The sequence below is a fragment of the Dermacentor silvarum genome, chromosome 7 (assembly GCF_013339745.2).
Source record: "Dermacentor silvarum isolate Dsil-2018 chromosome 7, BIME_Dsil_1.4, whole genome shotgun sequence".
In the NCBI taxonomy this organism is placed as follows: domain Eukaryota; kingdom Metazoa; phylum Arthropoda; class Arachnida; order Ixodida; family Ixodidae; genus Dermacentor; species Dermacentor silvarum.
In genome coordinates this window covers 154,499,133-154,516,169 of record NC_051160.1, presented here as the reverse complement: position 1 = coordinate 154,516,169, position 17,037 = coordinate 154,499,133, and the positions used below count along the sequence as shown (strand labels likewise).

The 17,037-nt window shown below is 47.2% G+C and overlaps 1 protein-coding gene across 1 annotated transcript in view; it reads right to left on the bottom strand.

The window, feature by feature from the left end:
* LOC119458605 (amine sulfotransferase) overlaps positions 1-9,199 on the bottom strand; it is a 239,746-nt gene extending 230,547 nt beyond the window's left edge. The window contains exon 1 of the mRNA XM_049671296.1: positions 9,178-9,199. The gene's annotated coding sequence lies outside the window, so the exon portion shown is untranslated. The remainder of the gene's footprint in view (positions 1-9,177) is intronic.
* Positions 9,200-17,037: the final 7,838 nt, after the last annotated feature.

Below are 17,037 nucleotides of genomic sequence, written 5' to 3'. Positions count from 1 at the left end.
ACCTTACCTCTCGCTACGCACATCCAGGCATAACCGAGTTGAGCCACAGCCAATTTTTGGTTACCATACATTCATGATCTTTATGGGGCTCTGCCAATTGAGCTACTGAGAACATTTACTTGTCTGTATATTATTAGTTCTTGCTCAGCTCACCTGTGGTGCCTTGCATAGTCAAACCATTTTCTTAATTGCAATAAATCACTGAAGGACAATAAATGCTTTCAGGTGTGTTGAATCCGGTGAAGTGAATTGCAACGTATTGTTTGAATTCCCCTTAAAAGCCACATATCTACCTTTAGCGAACACCTCGACAAGCGTGTACAATCCACCTTGAGTCTTCTTGTACCCGTCGCGTTAGCGCAGTGGTTATGGCTGTTCCTTTGCCGAGCTCGACGTCACGGGCTCAATCCTCGTCGTGGCAGCCGCATTTAGATGGGCTCGAAATGCAGAAGCGCTCGTGTATCTAAAAACATAGGTGTACGTTAACCCCCCCCCCCCCCCCCCAGGTAGTAAAAATAATTGCGCAGTACCGCCACTACGGCGTGCCTTATAGTCAGATAGTCGTTACGGTAAATTAAAGCCCACAATCTAATTTGATGGTTTAAATGCGTAAGCATTTCCATGCTTACCCAACGAGGAAACCCGTGCGCCCGCCCATCCGTCGCGTAAGACTATCCCTTTCGAGATATTGCCCTTCGTGCCGCCTCTCGCTTCAACGCGAACTAAGCGGCGAGAACACAGCGCGCAAGAAGCCAACAGCACTTGCCGCTCTCTGCGTCAATCGCAGATCGCTTTGAAAATAGGTTCCGCGAGGAAACGCCATACCCATAGTAGAGCTTCCAAAACAGCTGCCATGTTGCATGTTCGATTTCAAACACTACGTCCGAGCAGCGCCGTCCACGGAGAAATACACATACCATAAGCTGTCGTCGCAGTTGCAGTTGTTGAAAGTCGCGACCCTTAAGTAAGTATAAAACCAGGTTTCCTGCTCTTCAGTCGGTGACACGCGGAACGTCGGTGGTTTCCTCGGTTGCGGTAGCATTACCGATGCCGACGACGCTGGCGCTATCATTGTGGCTGTTCGCTAGGCCGTCGGCAATTCTTGTAGCCTGCGGCTAGCTCGCTGGTCCGTGGTCACGTAGACGATGTCTTCGTGGCTCGGCCTTGGATCATGGCTTTGCAGGGCCTTCCAGTACGTGAATACAGACGCAGTTCCACCAGATGTCAGGTTGTCGTGGCAGCGTAGAATAACACTACCAAAAGCATGACTTCAGAATGTTAACTCTTTATTGGGCGAAACTGTGCGCAGTAAAACAAGTGACACTCAAAGCAGGCGGTGGACAGCGGGCTTGTTTCGGTATAGGCAATAAAGCGTCGCCGTGACACTGGTAGCCAAAGGAAAATTCAGTAACTTTTGCGTATGTGGCTCTATATTTTGAACCTACATAGCAATAAAATGAAGTGATGCAATTATGTGTGTAAATAAAATGAGGTTTCGGCTATTTTCTTTTTTGGCATGCAACATCTTTATTTAGTCGCTTCATTTGTTGCGCCAACGGGCAGCGCTTTAGCTCTTATCACTTCGGCTGCTGTTCCGTTCGTCTGCTCCTACCTCTCTCTGCGTCTCTGCGCACGTGCACGCCTTCGCCTTCTACTGTGCGCTGCATCATTTTGTTGCCGTATCGGCCAGTGCTCCGGCGATGTATGAAAAACAGAGGAAAGGCCACAAGACGCGGCTCTGTGGTTAGCCAGCATGGAAAGGGACAACAGTGCCACCTTTTTCCGCTTCCAAGAGAATGAAAGGTAAACACGCTTTTTATGCCGTTATGTATCGAATACGGGCTAACCTTATCAAAACGGCTGTAAGATGAAAGGAAAGCTATCCCGTACGCGGTATATTTCTTTGTGGTGTGCACATACATTGAAGCTACCTATCGACAGCAGCTCCTGAGACGAGTCAGTGCTATCTGCATGACCCGCTGACGGAAATTGCGTTTGGTTATATCTCGGCGACTGCTGTTCACTGCCCTGCGCTAGTGAAGAAAGCGCTGCAAGCGCTCTTCGCGTTTCTGCTACGGCGCCGGGTGCATTTTACGTTGCGCAGCGAATTGTGTCGCGAAAAAGAAAAAAAAAGAAAGCTCCTGTTCCTCCGTTCTTTATCAAATATTCATTTGCTATGTTGCTATGTTCGCGGTTGTTCACTGAGAACAAAGCAGACGAGCAGATTTTGTTCAGAACGAACGAATTTACCTTCGGGTCAAGTCGCGCCAGCGCGCAATGCGTACGAAGGTGCCTACGTCGGCGCTTAGCGAGCCACGGGCTTCGGTGTTCCCGCTACGTATTGCTCCCCTTGTGCAAAACAAATTCTTCTATAGCAGGAAATGCTCACAGACCGTTGACTAGTGGCTTACAACTTTTGGGAGATCGTCTTCCAGTATAATAGGCATCCTGAAGGACTAGGAAGACAAGGAGTATAAAAAAAAGGTTGAACAAGCTAATCCGTCAGTGCCTTATTGAGAAGTGAATAGGAAATTCAGTGGTCAATTTAATTTAGCTGTAAGAAACTCATCAGTGTTTTCATACAGCTGTTGAGAAAACAACATTACCAAACTTGTTACTTCAATATAGTAGCAGTTAAAATAAGTATTGTTAAATTTTGTTCCATATTTTCAGCATAAATTCCACAATAATATACAATAAGAGTTAACGTACATGAATTGAAAGCACTGTTTTGTGGAAAGAGTGCTGAAATTTGTTCCTGCAATTGTGTTGTGTGTAAGCATAAAACTTGTTACTTCCACTTTTTTCCAGACCACAGCTCCAGCACGGATAACTCCACCTCGTTTACGTTTGAGTATGCGAAATGTGCTGCCTTCAGTCTTTCAACCGTTCTCGCTTGATGATGATTTTCTTGCAAGAGTTATCACAGATAACTGCTGCGACAAACGATTTGCGTTGGTAGAATTGACTCGTGCGAAGTAAAAAACATGGCTTTTGCTATTCAGAAATTGTAAGAAGCTTTTGTATATGCGCCTATTCGGTCATTCCAGCGACTATAGGCGGCGCGGCGGTAGGTCAAAATGGCTGCTGAGACGGTGATAAGGCGATCTCGCGAGCGTGTGCATCTCGAGCAGCAAAGCAACGTCAGGCTCTAGTTTCGCTGCAGACCATGCTTTCTCTCGCTAAACAGACGCAAAGGTGTGTGAATGAAGGCGAAGCTACTTTCAACGCTGGTCACATCATATGCTGCGGCATCAAGTCCATTACAGACACCGAGGTCAGCGTCAAGTCGCTCTGCCTGCAGACGATTGCAATCAAGGGCCCGCTACGGCACAGTTTGAGAACTGCGGCACGCTGCACCATTGGCTGAAAATGCGATTACTACTCGCTTTTTTTCATCTTCGGCGCGTCCGTGACTACCGCGAGACCGAACCGCCGAACTGAGTCGCAGATTTCTATCACCGGGTGACGGCTTCGGAGGAGGGCCGCGTGGTGCCGCCTGCGTCGCTGGAATGACCGAATAGAATGTGCAGATTGTACTGTAGCTGCGAGATAATAGAGTGTTTTAGCTGAGAGCTTGCTGTCCGCCCCGCTCAGACCGGCATATACGCTAGCAAATGCCACACAACCACTTAGCGGGAACGCTATTGCGCTTGCGCACGACGCTCATACCGGCAGCGGAACGAAGACCGCATCCTTCGCTCGGCTACAAAGCCGATTGAGCGGAGCACGACAGCTTGTCTACTTGACCTCTTCATAGTTTTGAAGCCGAGTTGATAGCGCGTCGCTCGCGTCTCGCCAAGACGCGCTTATCAAATGCGAAATCTACGCAGTTCCCTGCAGTATCTCAGAGCGTGAAATCTGAGCGGAGCGGAGCGTAAGCGGCGCTCTGCTAAAACTGTCTAATAAGGTCTGCAATATTCTTTAGTGTATTCTATCTCTTGCTGTACAAATGTTGCTAATAAAATTGCAAAATAAAGCACATTTCACTGCCTGTTGTTCTCCTGCCGCAACGCAGTAGCCATGCGCGATGGCATGCTGGCTCACGCGTCATAACGGGATAGGGTAAAATTTTTGCAAATGCAGATGTGCTGCTGGCGTTTATTAAATACATGAACCACACACGGAAAAGGAAATTGTCATTCCAAGAAAAAAAGGCTCAAAATTACAGCCCTTAGTAAAATGCATACTATAGCAGCAATCGGAACTCGTGCTAGTTCCTTCTTGCGTTTGCCGAGAAAATCGCACACTCGTCGAGCTCATTGAAGATAATCGGAATGGCCGTCTCCCCCTCGCGCACCAGCAGAACCGTTGCCATAACATCAGGCTTCATTTTTTTTGCTTTTTTTTTTTCTCAGAAGCACGGCCTACCAAGCACCAGGGGAGAAACTGGCGCTCGTGACGCAATTCCTGTTTTTCTGGGGTTATACCAGCTGACATATCCGCGCTCAAAGCGCAACGATAGCGACGGGCACCGTCGCCAATCTTCGAAATCTGATCTGCGGGCAAAGGGCGTCGATTTTTAAGGAGAAGCTTTCTATGTCTCACTGATTCGTGCGTGAGCGCCGAAAACGCACAGCAGGAAAGCCAACTTACACAATGGATCTATGGAACAATGGAGCTTACACAATGGAACGCACGCAATAGAACAATGGCTGCGCATCTGCGCACACAATAGAACAGCGGCGCATGACATAGGTATCGTAGAACACTACAGTTTACATTCGCAGTTGTACCGATAAGAACAATGGAAACTGCAACGCCACGCTACCCAGACGAACTGTATACAGGGTGTTTCAGGTAACTTAAGCCAAGTATTAAGAATACAAACATAGGCGCAGTGTTCTTCTGAGCCCTATGTAGCACGTCATATTTTTTCTATCCGCCGAGCTGGGTAATTAACAAAGATTACTTAACTTTTTAATTATTAACTCTAGCGAAAATTCCTCCATACAAAAGTTGCAGCGCTTGTTCAGAAACATCGCAATATTTCATCTCTGCTAAGATAACTGCCCGGATAATTTTTTTCCAGTTAAAGTGCGCGCAATTTAAAAAAATACCGCGTGATTGCCGGCTAACGCGCCGCGCTTTTAGTGCCCGAAAGGCCGTGGGGTGATGGGAGGGAGGGAGGGGAGGCGACTTTTAGCTGCGGCACCAAATGCGCATCTTGCGACCGGGCGCAACAGGAAGTGGCGACTCACTCTCCGACGCGAAAGGAGCAAAGCGGGAAGGCAGCGCGGGAGGGAGGGGGTGCGGCTTCTACTCTGCCAGCATCTGCGTACTTGTACTATGCGCGGCTGCGGGCTGTCGCGCGCACCGTATCTTTCTCTCTTTCTCCTTTATTTGAGACAATTTCATAAAAATAATGGCTCAGGAGGCACAAAAAAGGCCCGCAGAGAACCTGAGTAGGTTGTGCCAGCCTGACAGCGTAGGCAGCAAATTTTATTTTGATTACACATCATGAGCCGACCCAGATACAATAACATCAGTTCAAATACAGTGAGATATGCAGTTCCTTTTTCGGAACGAGAAAGCGATCTCGTACTTGAAAGTGCAAATGATCTCCACATGGCTCTTACCTTTGTATGCGCTGTGCTTTCGCCGTTCAGTTTCCGTTGACGCGATAGACCGCCCGAACTTTCCTGGTGCGGCCGCGCTTGCGCACGCCAGCGTTTTAACAGTGGTTGTCTGCGGTCATCGAGTGTGATCTATTCATGTTTGCTTGTGCGCGCTGACACCACGCTTGTTAATTCAGTTGGTAAGCGAATGTGCCCAAGTTTATGCAGCCGATAAAAGTACTATCCTTACTCCGCGTAGCTCTCTACTTGTTTGTTATAGCAATTGATGCGTCGCCTTCCGGGTGAAACTGCGACTTTTTGCTTAAAACGGTAGGCCCCTTTTGTCACTTCACGTCCATCGCAGTCACCGACAGCCTGCTCAATTGACTTCTGTGCGCGGAGCAGCCTTTGCTAATTTGTTCAACTTACATTTGAGGGCACTAAAAGCGCGGCGCGTTAGCCAGCAGTTTTGTGGTACTTTTTTTTTATTTCGCGCACTTTAAAGAAACACTGGAAAAAATTAATCAGCGAAAATATCTTAGCAGAGATGAAATATTCCCATGTTTCTGAACAAGCGCTACAACTTTTGTATCGAGGATGTTTCGCTAGAGTTAATATTTAAAAAGGTAAGTTCGCAATCTGTTAATTACCCAGCTTGTAGGATTGCAAGAAATATGACGTCCTTCATACGGCTCAGAACAATACTGTGCCGATGCGATGAACATAGCGCCTATGTTTGTATTTTTGAAACTTGGCTAAAGTTACCTGAAACACACTGTATAGACTTCAGACTCTGCCCAGGCGGCGCTGCGCAAAATGCCGCCCCCATCGCAGCCTTGGCGCAAACTGAGTAGTGCAAAGGAAGCTGTCCGCAAGCGAAGCTGCATAGGCCACAATGGCGCCCCCTCTTTCGGTTGTGTTGAGGCACGGTTTCCTAAAATTCGAGGATCTGGACAGCTTCTTCTGCCCATCCACGCTTCGGGAAGGGAGGAAGATCAACAGAGCGAAGTACGTGTACAATGTAAAAGAAGTTTGAGGCGTTATTTCGGCGCGCTGCACCTCGCAAGTGCAGCGAGCATCGTACGACATCGAGTTCGAGGCAAGCACTCCGACGTCCGTTCTCTAGCGCCTAAATGTGTTAAATTTGGGTACGTACATAATGTCAAAGTGATGAAGTACATATATGATTAATTCAGTTAGCTATGTAGCTTACGGTCAGTGGTACAAAGCTCGCTTTATCAGGGGCGAATGGCCCTGGCGACCTTCGCCTTTTCAGTTGCGCTCTCGCTTCAGCTCACGATTCATGTGCGTTCGAGCGTGTTTTCGCGCATCTTCGAATGTTGGTTTCCCGGTTGTCTTCCGTTTGTATTTACTGCAAATAGAGATAGTTGCATGTCCGTGTTCGCGGGGTACAACCGAAGGCAACACAAACCTAAAGGTGGTCGCGAACAATACTTTGGGATTTATTCGTTTGAACACGTGTGAGCATTTGCTAGTAGTTGCACGCGCTAAACTTATGGCTATCTGGTTTCAAATCTCTCAAAGGGTGACCACTTGTTACTCGATCGTTTATGGCTCACCGCGGCGCGATTACATCTGTTCCCGGGCCGGCGCGTATACACACAAACGATGCTGCCCGTTTAGCGTTTCCATTTTTTTTTTGGAGACCACAAAAGCTCGATCGCACCTTGTTGGCGATAAGACGAAGGCTTATCCCTTGTTTCGGTTTCCGGACGTGCACACAACCATTTTTCAGTGTGCTTATCTTCTTATTCATGAATAAACATTGTATTTTACAACACAAATGGTTTTCTCGTTACTTTACGGTCACTGTAAAAAAAAATTACGACCATTTTTTTTCGAAATAGGTTCTTTCGAAGAATTTAAATGAACAATGAAAAAAAATCGACCCTGGGGTTCTCATTTCGAAAAAAAAAATTCGACACTCAAAGGGTTAAGCATATTATCGTAATGTGTGGGAGTGGGGGAAAAGTTCGCGCCCGTCCCGATTTCTGTACGCGTTTGGCCGTGGCTGCGCATGACTGTAAGCGCGGCTGAGGGCATACGCAGCCGCGCACCCAGCTTTAGAGGTAATCTGCCGCGTGTGCATAGAGTGGGCGTGCCCAGACGGCGCGGCATCGTGTAAGCTGTCTTCCCGCGCGTTTAGTATTGGAGGTTGCGTTATCTCGAGCTTTGGAGAGCCGTTAAAGCGGGAGGCAGACGAAGCATTCGCTGCCCGCTGCGTGTCATGATAGCGTCGTTCCACTTAAAGTCCCTATATAAGAAAAGTACCGGCATCCTTTGATAAACGCCGCTTCTCTCTCTCCTGTATCTCCGATTGGACGATGATAGCGCGCGCTTTTCACTTCTTTATATTTTATTTTTTTCCGCCTCAGAGCCATGTTGAAAGTCCTCTGCGCCGCCGCAGTCGCCGGTGGCGGCGGCGGCGTGCGCCCGGCCTGAAAGCTTCAACGTGGACTTTCTAGGTGCGCCACCGTCGACTTGGCTTTCGCAAGCAAAAAGTAAAGAATAAAGCAAGCGCTTTAGGAGAGGAGGCGGCGGAGGAAAGAGTAGATGGCGGTACTTTTCTTATATAGGGACTTTAGTTCCACTGCGGGCGACGCTATCAGCAGCGGGGGCGGAGTGGACGCGAAAGCGTGGCTGGCTTCGCTTAATTCATACCGCCGATGTGAAGATATCGTCGACGTGACATGAAACCGTATCATTCGTCGCCGACTCCCAAATTGAACAAAATGGCATGTTTTCTCTCTCAAACTTGTTTTTTTTTGAGTGCCCGATAATTCGGAAAATATTGTGGCTCCTTTCCATGCAAGGAAAATTCATCGGCGACTGTACTTATTTGCTTAAAAGCTCCGATTTCCATACAACTAAATTTCGATATAGTGAGGCAAATTGCCGATTTTTACCGACTTCGTTATATCGAGACTTAAGTCTACTACACAATTCGTGCAGCGCATACAATGATTACACAATGTTCGGTGGGAAGATACAGAACTGATAGAATCAACGATAACATTCCACTAAGTTTCAAATCATCCACGCGTGTCGTGTGCTGAGGGATAACATTAAGTTGTTAGTGCGTGAAATGCAGTCCCCGGAATAAGATAAATAAGTACACGTGTTAATCTTGCCCGATAAATTAAATCATAAATGAATTCATACATCAAATCATAATGAACTTAATTAAATAAACTTCTGTCAATTTGATTCCGTCGCTTTTCTCTTACTCTAGGAGCGCTAACTAACTTTAAGTGGCTGAGTCCTTTCAGAGAATATTCATATTGAGCGTAGCATGAAATCCATTAAAGTACAACACTATAAGTTGTTCACCCGAAATTTCCCAAGCCTAACAAACAAATAAAGTCACTTATTTGGACACGTAATGCCGCCGGTTAACACACGTCCATTGTGTCCAGGGAACAGTCTATCATGGCAATTCACGCTGAGGTAAAATACCAGCTTTGTTGTTTACCTATGTATACGCCGATTTTCCCGTGCTACAGTAGTTGTTACTTCAATTGGCGCTAATGTAGTGCAGAGAAAGCAATCAACAATGCAATGGTCAGAAAATAAAATTGCGGTGAATGAGGTACTGTACCTGTCTTTTAGAGCCAGTGCCAGTTGCAACGACGCTCTGCTCCGCGAATTCTTGGTTTAAAAGCGATAGGCAGAAGTACTGTTTCCTTTATGACGGAACCTCCGGTCAAGGCTCTCTTAAACCGTGGAATGGGCGCAGAAGAGCACCGCTTAGCCTTAAAAGCGCGTTAAGCGCATCATATCGCAACAGTTGTAGGACAAAAAGACAAAGAGGGAGGCATACCCTGCATCTGCCGTAGGCACGAGTCTGCAAATCGCCCAGCTTAGATGACAGCGTAAATAAAAAGAAGCGATAGGCAGCAGAGCTGGAATCATTTCTTTTTCTTTTCCAGTTTCTGCGCTACTTTTTCTTGCTTTTTCCTCTTGGCCACTCAGAGAGATTATGAGCGTGACTAAAGTGAACTTCACATGTGCGCATTCTCATCAGAGCAATAAAATAACAAAAATGTCGATGCAATTTCGTCCAGCAATATCGCCGAGTGATAATTCCTTCCTGGGGAATTTCGGAACAAGCTGCCAGCTGCTATGTGAGCTTGATGCTATTCGTACGCCTGTTCACGACACAATGCCCTTGACACGCAGTAAAAAGAGGCCTAATGCAAAAACAAGTGTACACTCTCTGGGATCGATAAAAACCGCCCAATATCCGGCGTACTCCCAAGCTGGAAAAAATTTATATGAATTCTTCCTCCCAATCTGGGAAAAGATCATAACCTGTAGCACGTCAGCAGACAATGAACGCATTAATTGAAGGGGGACTGCAAAACGAAAACAACGTAATGGAACGATGCTTCAGGTATATGGCCCACCACTAGCTCAAACGCTTTATATCTCGATCAACATATGGAAACAAAAGGTCCACTGAAATTGTTGCTAACGCTGGACCTCAATCGCTCTGCAAAGACTGAAACGTGAATAGCGTATTTTTAAACAAGTATCGGCATGCATGCTTATGGAAAAATTGCAGCTGGGATGAAACGGTTGCGATAATAATTTGTGGCACATGCCGACGCACCTTGTGCTGGTAGTTTTAATGTAGCTGAATAATCAAAAAGAACGTATAATCACTACATTCGCACGCAGGTATTGATGTATTATTCTGCGGAAACATTGTAGCGCCGCCGTCTTGGGCTCTTAACGTTGCATGGTTTTCTATCTCTTACCAGAAATCCCAGAACTACAGTCGATTCGTATGCGTAATTCATGGTTATATGGATACGCTCGGTGCTTCCTGACAATGCTATAATAAAGGCGTTGCTTGTGCAACAGCCCAAGATGGCGACCGCCTATAAATTGAAAATAAACTTCAATATAAATTCGGCATTAAAAAGCAGGAAGTGGCACGTCACCCCTGCATAGGTGTCAGTCGCATGATTTGGCCGCCCGTATTCAAAATTATAATTTTTTATGGTTGCACGCACCTTTGCGCTACAAAGTAGCACAAAACATGATGCAGGACCGAGTGCATATATGGGCTCCATCCTGGGACGTATATTTGGCTCAGTGCAAAATTTCACACATGTGGTCGGTATATCAGTTGATCGTGATGTTGTCGAACGTGGTGCCGGATACTCTTAGCTTATACTACCTTAGCGTCTACTTTTGGAAGTGGCGGGCAAAAGGCTCACAGCAACCAAAATTGCAATATTGGGCAGACACATGACTCGATATTTAGAACGTATGTCAAAGGAGGCGCGAAGCTTCATGATTTCAGTGTAGGTTGTTATAGCGCATTGAAAGAAAAAATACGGCGGAACTCACTTTTAGGTGGTAATCAGCGTTAAGTGAAGTATTCTTTACTGTTTGCTAATTACGTAGATTACAGAAATGCTTGAGCGAAACGACGTAAGTGTAATTACATTTTACGCAATTCTGCGTGGCCTACTTCTGTTATCCGTAGCCGACTTACCAACACTCTGTAGCTCAACTATCCTGGCTCAGTCCATGCTCTGTCCCGGATTTGGCCACTTCACTCCTTGCTCCACTCTCGGCTGCTTCTGTAGCCGATTTCTTCGCCGCTTGTTGTGTAGTGAAATACTTGAGCTTCTGCTGCGAATTTCTTCACGCGGAGCTTTTTGTTCTGCTTTTTGGGCACGTCCCAGTGATACATGCCGAGTTGCACCCAATGGCCTCAATTCTTTACTCGGCAAGACAGCAGTAAGCAGCACCTGAAAGTCTCGGGAAGATCAGGAGAGATTCGGCAGCCGCGCAGGCACGCTCGCTAACGCTGTCCTGTTTTTGCTGCAGGTAGGGGTCTTGTACGGTTACTTATATATGAACTAAAGACTTGTCGGTCTGCCCTGGTGCAATCTGCTATGTCCTGTTGCTGCAACCATCTTAACTTGTGCTGTGCATTTACCATGGCTGGAAATGGGAGCGACGTGGAGGCAACTAACAGTGACACGTTGGTGACCTTCAAGAAAGCTTTGAGTGATAAAGCTCCAAACGGCATAAAGGAGATGGTGAAAGTTTTATTGGACATGACCACTAAATTTACTGCAGCAATAAATGATCTCCGGTTAAAAATGACGAAACTAGATTCCTCGAACAGTGTCATAAAAGCCGAGCTGACACCAGTAAAGATGGCAATAGACTTCGTAAATGCGAGTTTTGAAGAATTTAAAGAGGAAATCAAGTCGCTTCAGCGAGAACTCACATAAGTAAACAAAGACAACTTTGAGCAGCAGAAAGAAAACAACAAATTAAGCCGCGAACTAAAAGAAATCAGGACAGAACATACAGAACTAAACCAGTATGGAAGGAGGAACAATGCCAAATCGAAGGGTGTTCCGGTTCCGGAAAACGAAAACACACGCGACACAATCTTGCCAAATGCTTGCGCAACACTACGACCACGACATAGACGCTGCTATCATGTTTCCACAAAGGGTAACAAGCACCCTAATGTTGTCGTAACATTTGTATAAGGGGACTCCATAGATAACTTCTTAAGAGCAGCCAGAAAGCACCGATTCAGTAGTTCAATGCTTGCATTTGAAAATAACACGCCGGTATACGTCACCGAAATTTGTGGGCAGAGAACAATGTTTTGCTGGGTAAAGCAATACAGGCAAAATCAGAGTGGAAATAGAAGTTTGCATGGGTGGCCCATGGGAAGATATGAATGCGTAAAAGTGAAAACTCTCCAGAACTGTAGGTGTCATCTATCGAGGACCTTAATGAAATAAACTAAGCTTACAATGGTTTAAGTTCGCAAATCTAACCCGAAAACAAATTTAACGCTTTACCACTGCACCACCCGCAGTGTAAAAAAAGAAAATATTCACCTTCTCTTGTTTATTTCGCAGCATGATAAACATTCTGACGCTTTTGCAGCCACTGAAACATGGTTGAGAAAGGAAGAGACAGTTACCATATCTGGATATAAAATGATATCTCAGCCACGTGCATCTAATTCTCGTGGTGGAGGCGTTGACTTTTTCGTTAAGAACGAACGTCTCTTATTTATTGGCCCTTTTCGCGGCGCTCCCGTAGGCGCTGCCATGTTTGATCACGTGGTGACGCGTCCATTGCTTGCCTCAGCCGCCTCCGTTGCCTCCGCCTTTACAATGCAAGCGCGTGACGCCGGCGCGGCGCAGCAAACCTCTGTTTCGATGCGTATCGTAGACGGTGAGTGCGTGCACGACACGAAGCTTTGGCCACAGCTTTAGAGGACATGTAGGTGCTTTCAGAGCTCATTGCGCCTTGTCGAAACGGCATGAGCAGCGTATACGGTGCTTGTACTAAACGCGGGGCTAGAAATGTATTCCAAGCTGTCCAAACTTTCCGCTTATGAATTAAATCGGTATCAGTGTGCTTTGCGTTCTTTATTTGGCAAACATTTTGAAGCAGCGGCTTGTCCTATTTCTGACTCAGTTAAGTTCCTCGGTGCGGCCAATATCTGATTGTTTATTTTCAGCGTAATCACTCGCGGGTATGCTCTGCTGCGATAAATTTTTTTCTTGCTGCGCACAAAGCTTGGAATTTAAATGTTCTGTACTTTATGGTAGCTCGTAGCAAATACGTATTATCGCTAGTCCCTCGCTTACTCTGTGGACCGTCACGAAACATTCAGCTTCTAGTATTCGTGTCTTGTCGGTGTAGTCGCCGTCACTCATGCTCCGGCACATTGGTTCAAGTGTGCGCCTATTCACTCACAAGTTGGCGATACGGTGGGCGTAAGTTTTTATGCGAGTAAGGGTGGATGTGTGTAGATAACGTGCGGGAAACTTACTATGCCAGTAAGTGGCACTACTTCATTTTGCAACGAGCGGTACTCACTGCCAAGTGCCGACGTTCCGGAGTTGAAGTCCTTTCTTTGGAGGTTAGCTATACAGCGCAGACGGATGAATTATATTTTTTTATCCTTGAGGAAAGCCGTGCATCGCGAAGGGTGGAAAAACAGGCAGTCCTTATGCACCAGCTGCGACACAGATTGATTCCATTCATTAATATGTGAATCACTATTTTTGCAGCGAACTACCGCACACGCCTTCCCTTTATCGTTACACATTTTGCAGCATGAATTGGTCACAGCGAATTAGCGCACACCCAGTTGCATTTTTGACAGCTGATCACACAGTAGCAGGGTAGACACAGTAATGGTTTCGCATTCGTGCGCATTCGCTGAGGCAACGTATGGCGCGCCGCCGAAAGCGCCATCTCGTTCCTCTAGAGCAAACTGCTCCGCGAAAAGGATCAATACTATCTGAATGCGTATGCAGCCTAACGTATTGTCACGTTGTAGTGACGGTGAATAATACAGCTGGAAAACTGTGAATGACGAAAGTAACCTCTTATCGGACGAACTTCTGCCCACAAAAGCAAGTTAGACTCAAAGCGCAGCGATAGGGACAAACACGGTCGGCGATCGTTGAAATCTGATCAGCGGGTCAAGCCCGTCGGCTTTTATAGATCACTCGTCGAAGGTTCCAGAGTAATCGCTGGTGCCCGCGTGGTTTCCAGAAACTACTACACAATTGATTTTGCAATCTGATTACACAAGGGTCAGCGAGGACACACACAACACATAGAATCAACGATAACATTCGCTTAAGTTCTAAATCATGCAGGTGCTTCTTGCGCTGCGCGATAACGTTTAACGTTTGTTAGGCGGTGAAAGCGCTCACCGAAGAAAGATAAACAAGTACACGTGTCAGTATATTGAAGCTGTTTTTCTACAGATCCAATTCCCTGTTGTCGTTGGTGTGATTTATAGGCCACCAAACACAGCCGCTATCTGTTTTCTTGACAAACTTAAGCACATTCTTTCAGCCCTGTCAAGGACTGGCTGGGTTATAATTCTTGTGGATATAAATATTGATGCCTTGAGCGCTAGCCACAAATAATATGCTTACCTAATGCAATCATATAGTTTTCGCGTTCTAATCACTATGCCTACGTGGGTGAACGCCACTCCCGAGACCATGTTAGACCAAGGGCGCTATAACGTAAAATGATTCCAAACTGTTTTGATTCCAAATCCACGATCGCTGCTCGCTGATTGGATCATATTTCTCAGGCCGCGCCCATTTTGCCGGTCCGTCAAGTGACGTCACGAAAACGCAAAAACTGGCACGTCATAGTGACGTTTACGCACTACTTATGCTAAATTAGGCCGATCAAAACAGGAAACATCGTTGAATAACCGCCGAGTGCCCCGTTAAGCTTGGAATAAAAAATGGCGTAGTTTTTGCTGATGTTGGCGGCGGCGGCTCGTCAGCTCGGGCGGAGGCGCGGAAGGAGGGAGGCCGACGACGCCTTTGACATGCCAGACGACGTGTTTCGGCAGCACTTTCGTCTGAGGAAGGAAACTGTGCGGTGGCTGTGCGACGTAGTGGCGGAGGAGTTGGGATGCGTGCGATCAACAGCGCTGTCGGTGGAGCGAAAAGTGTTATGCGCGTTGCATTTCTTCGCGACGGGCAGCTTTCAGGGGTCCGTAGGGAGCGAGGAGACGATTGGTGTGACGCAGCCTGCGGTCAGCATGTGCGTGCGACGCGTGGCGGAGGCAATCATCTACGCCGGGACCCGCAACAAGTAGGTCCAGTTCCCGAGGACGTCGGAGGAAAAGGCGGCTGTGAAAGAAGGGTTCCTTCGACGCGGTGGCAATCCCGGCGTCATCGGCTGCGTGGACGGCCGCCTTATTGCCATCATCGCACTGAAAGGCGGCATACATGTGCCGCAAAGACTTCTATGCCCTTAACGGCATGTTCGTAAGTATCGTCATGTTTGTCTAATTTGCCTTTCATAGCAACGCGTGGCTGATGCTGTGCACGCTTTCGTAATATTTGCGACGCAGGCATGCGGATTCTAGCCGTCGACACTGTGCGACCGGGGTCGGATCACGACGCCTACGTCTGGAGAACGACGTGGTTGCGTCGTCGGTTCCAGGAGGGACACATTGCCAAGGCCGGCGAGCACCTCCTCCGTGAGCAGAGGGGAAAATGCATACATTTGCCTCCCACCGTAAGAGAATGTTGGAAGCCCTAACAGCTTATATTATAGTAGCGTGTTAAGTATAGGTGACATAGGCGGGATGTTAAACTTTTTAATGAGTATCTGCGCGAAGCAAAATGAAGTTTAACTGCTGTATTGCAAGCTAATTTTTATTAGGTGTGTACACCTAATAAACGTTTGTCTTGCCCCATTATTTTTTACGCTGACATTGATTCGAGAATACAGACCACAACTCGGCCAAACAGCCACCTTGCTGGATGCTATTAATATGAATTTTACTATTTACCACCAGCTATTGCTATCTGTGCTGATCACAGCAGCATCAAGTGCTCAGTCTGTACATTCTTTTATTACAGCCTCTGTGTAGTAGGTGCATGTTACATGACTCATGCTTCACTAGCTCAACCATGCGCATTTGATTTGACACCATTTTTATGACCATGCAGGTAACGGTGGCTGCCTCCTGGAACCATGGATCCTGACTCCGGTCCCAGGCCCTCCTCCCGCTCACATTGCAGAAGGCAGGTACAACACTGCACACACTTCCGTGCGGTCCGTAGTGGAGCGCTGCATTGGACTTCTGAAGAGCCGCTTCCGCTGCCTTCAGAGGTACCGTGCCCTCCACTATGAACCAGACCGCGCAACCAACATCGTTGCAGCGTGCACAGTGTTACACAATTTGTGTCTTGGTGAAGGTGACAGCGCATTTGATGAGGTTGATGATGATGACAGCAGCAACAGCAGCAGTGACGATGCAAACGGTGGCCCCCTCACACAGGGAGTTCCCCGAGCAAGGGCCGCATGCATAATGTATCTGAAAAGATGTGCTGCCCGGGACAATGTAATTCGATTATTTGGAAGCACACGGCAGCAGCGCCAGGACTACCTGCGAAGGGTGCGAAGGTGGCTGCGTCGGAAGCAGCACCGACATCATCAGTAAACGTGCCTGCAGTGTCAGGCACATATGCCTAAGAAAGAGACGGAACCTGCGTGAAGGCAATTAGTGGTAAATCTGCTAAATTACCACCATTGCTTTCACGTAGCCTTTACCAATGAGCTGTCACTACTGGAGATGATTGCATCATTCCACTGCGACACTATATGAGCCTTTCACTTAGGTATGAATGGACAACGTTACGGTCATTAGCAGAATGTTGTAGCCACTTCTCTGGGCAGCAGGAGTTTGCCGGTTGATTTGCTGCTGCTACTGTCACCTTGATGAGTTTATCTACTGGCATCACCGCCAGTCACCGCCGTCTGCACTGTGCATGGGAGGATATTGGACGTCGTCTCCTCACTTCCTACTTGGGCTGCAGCAAAGTACAGCACTTTTCGCTCCACCATATGCACTGTTGTCGCACACCTTGCAGGCCCTGTACAGCTTTGCCACAGAGCCTCCGCACAG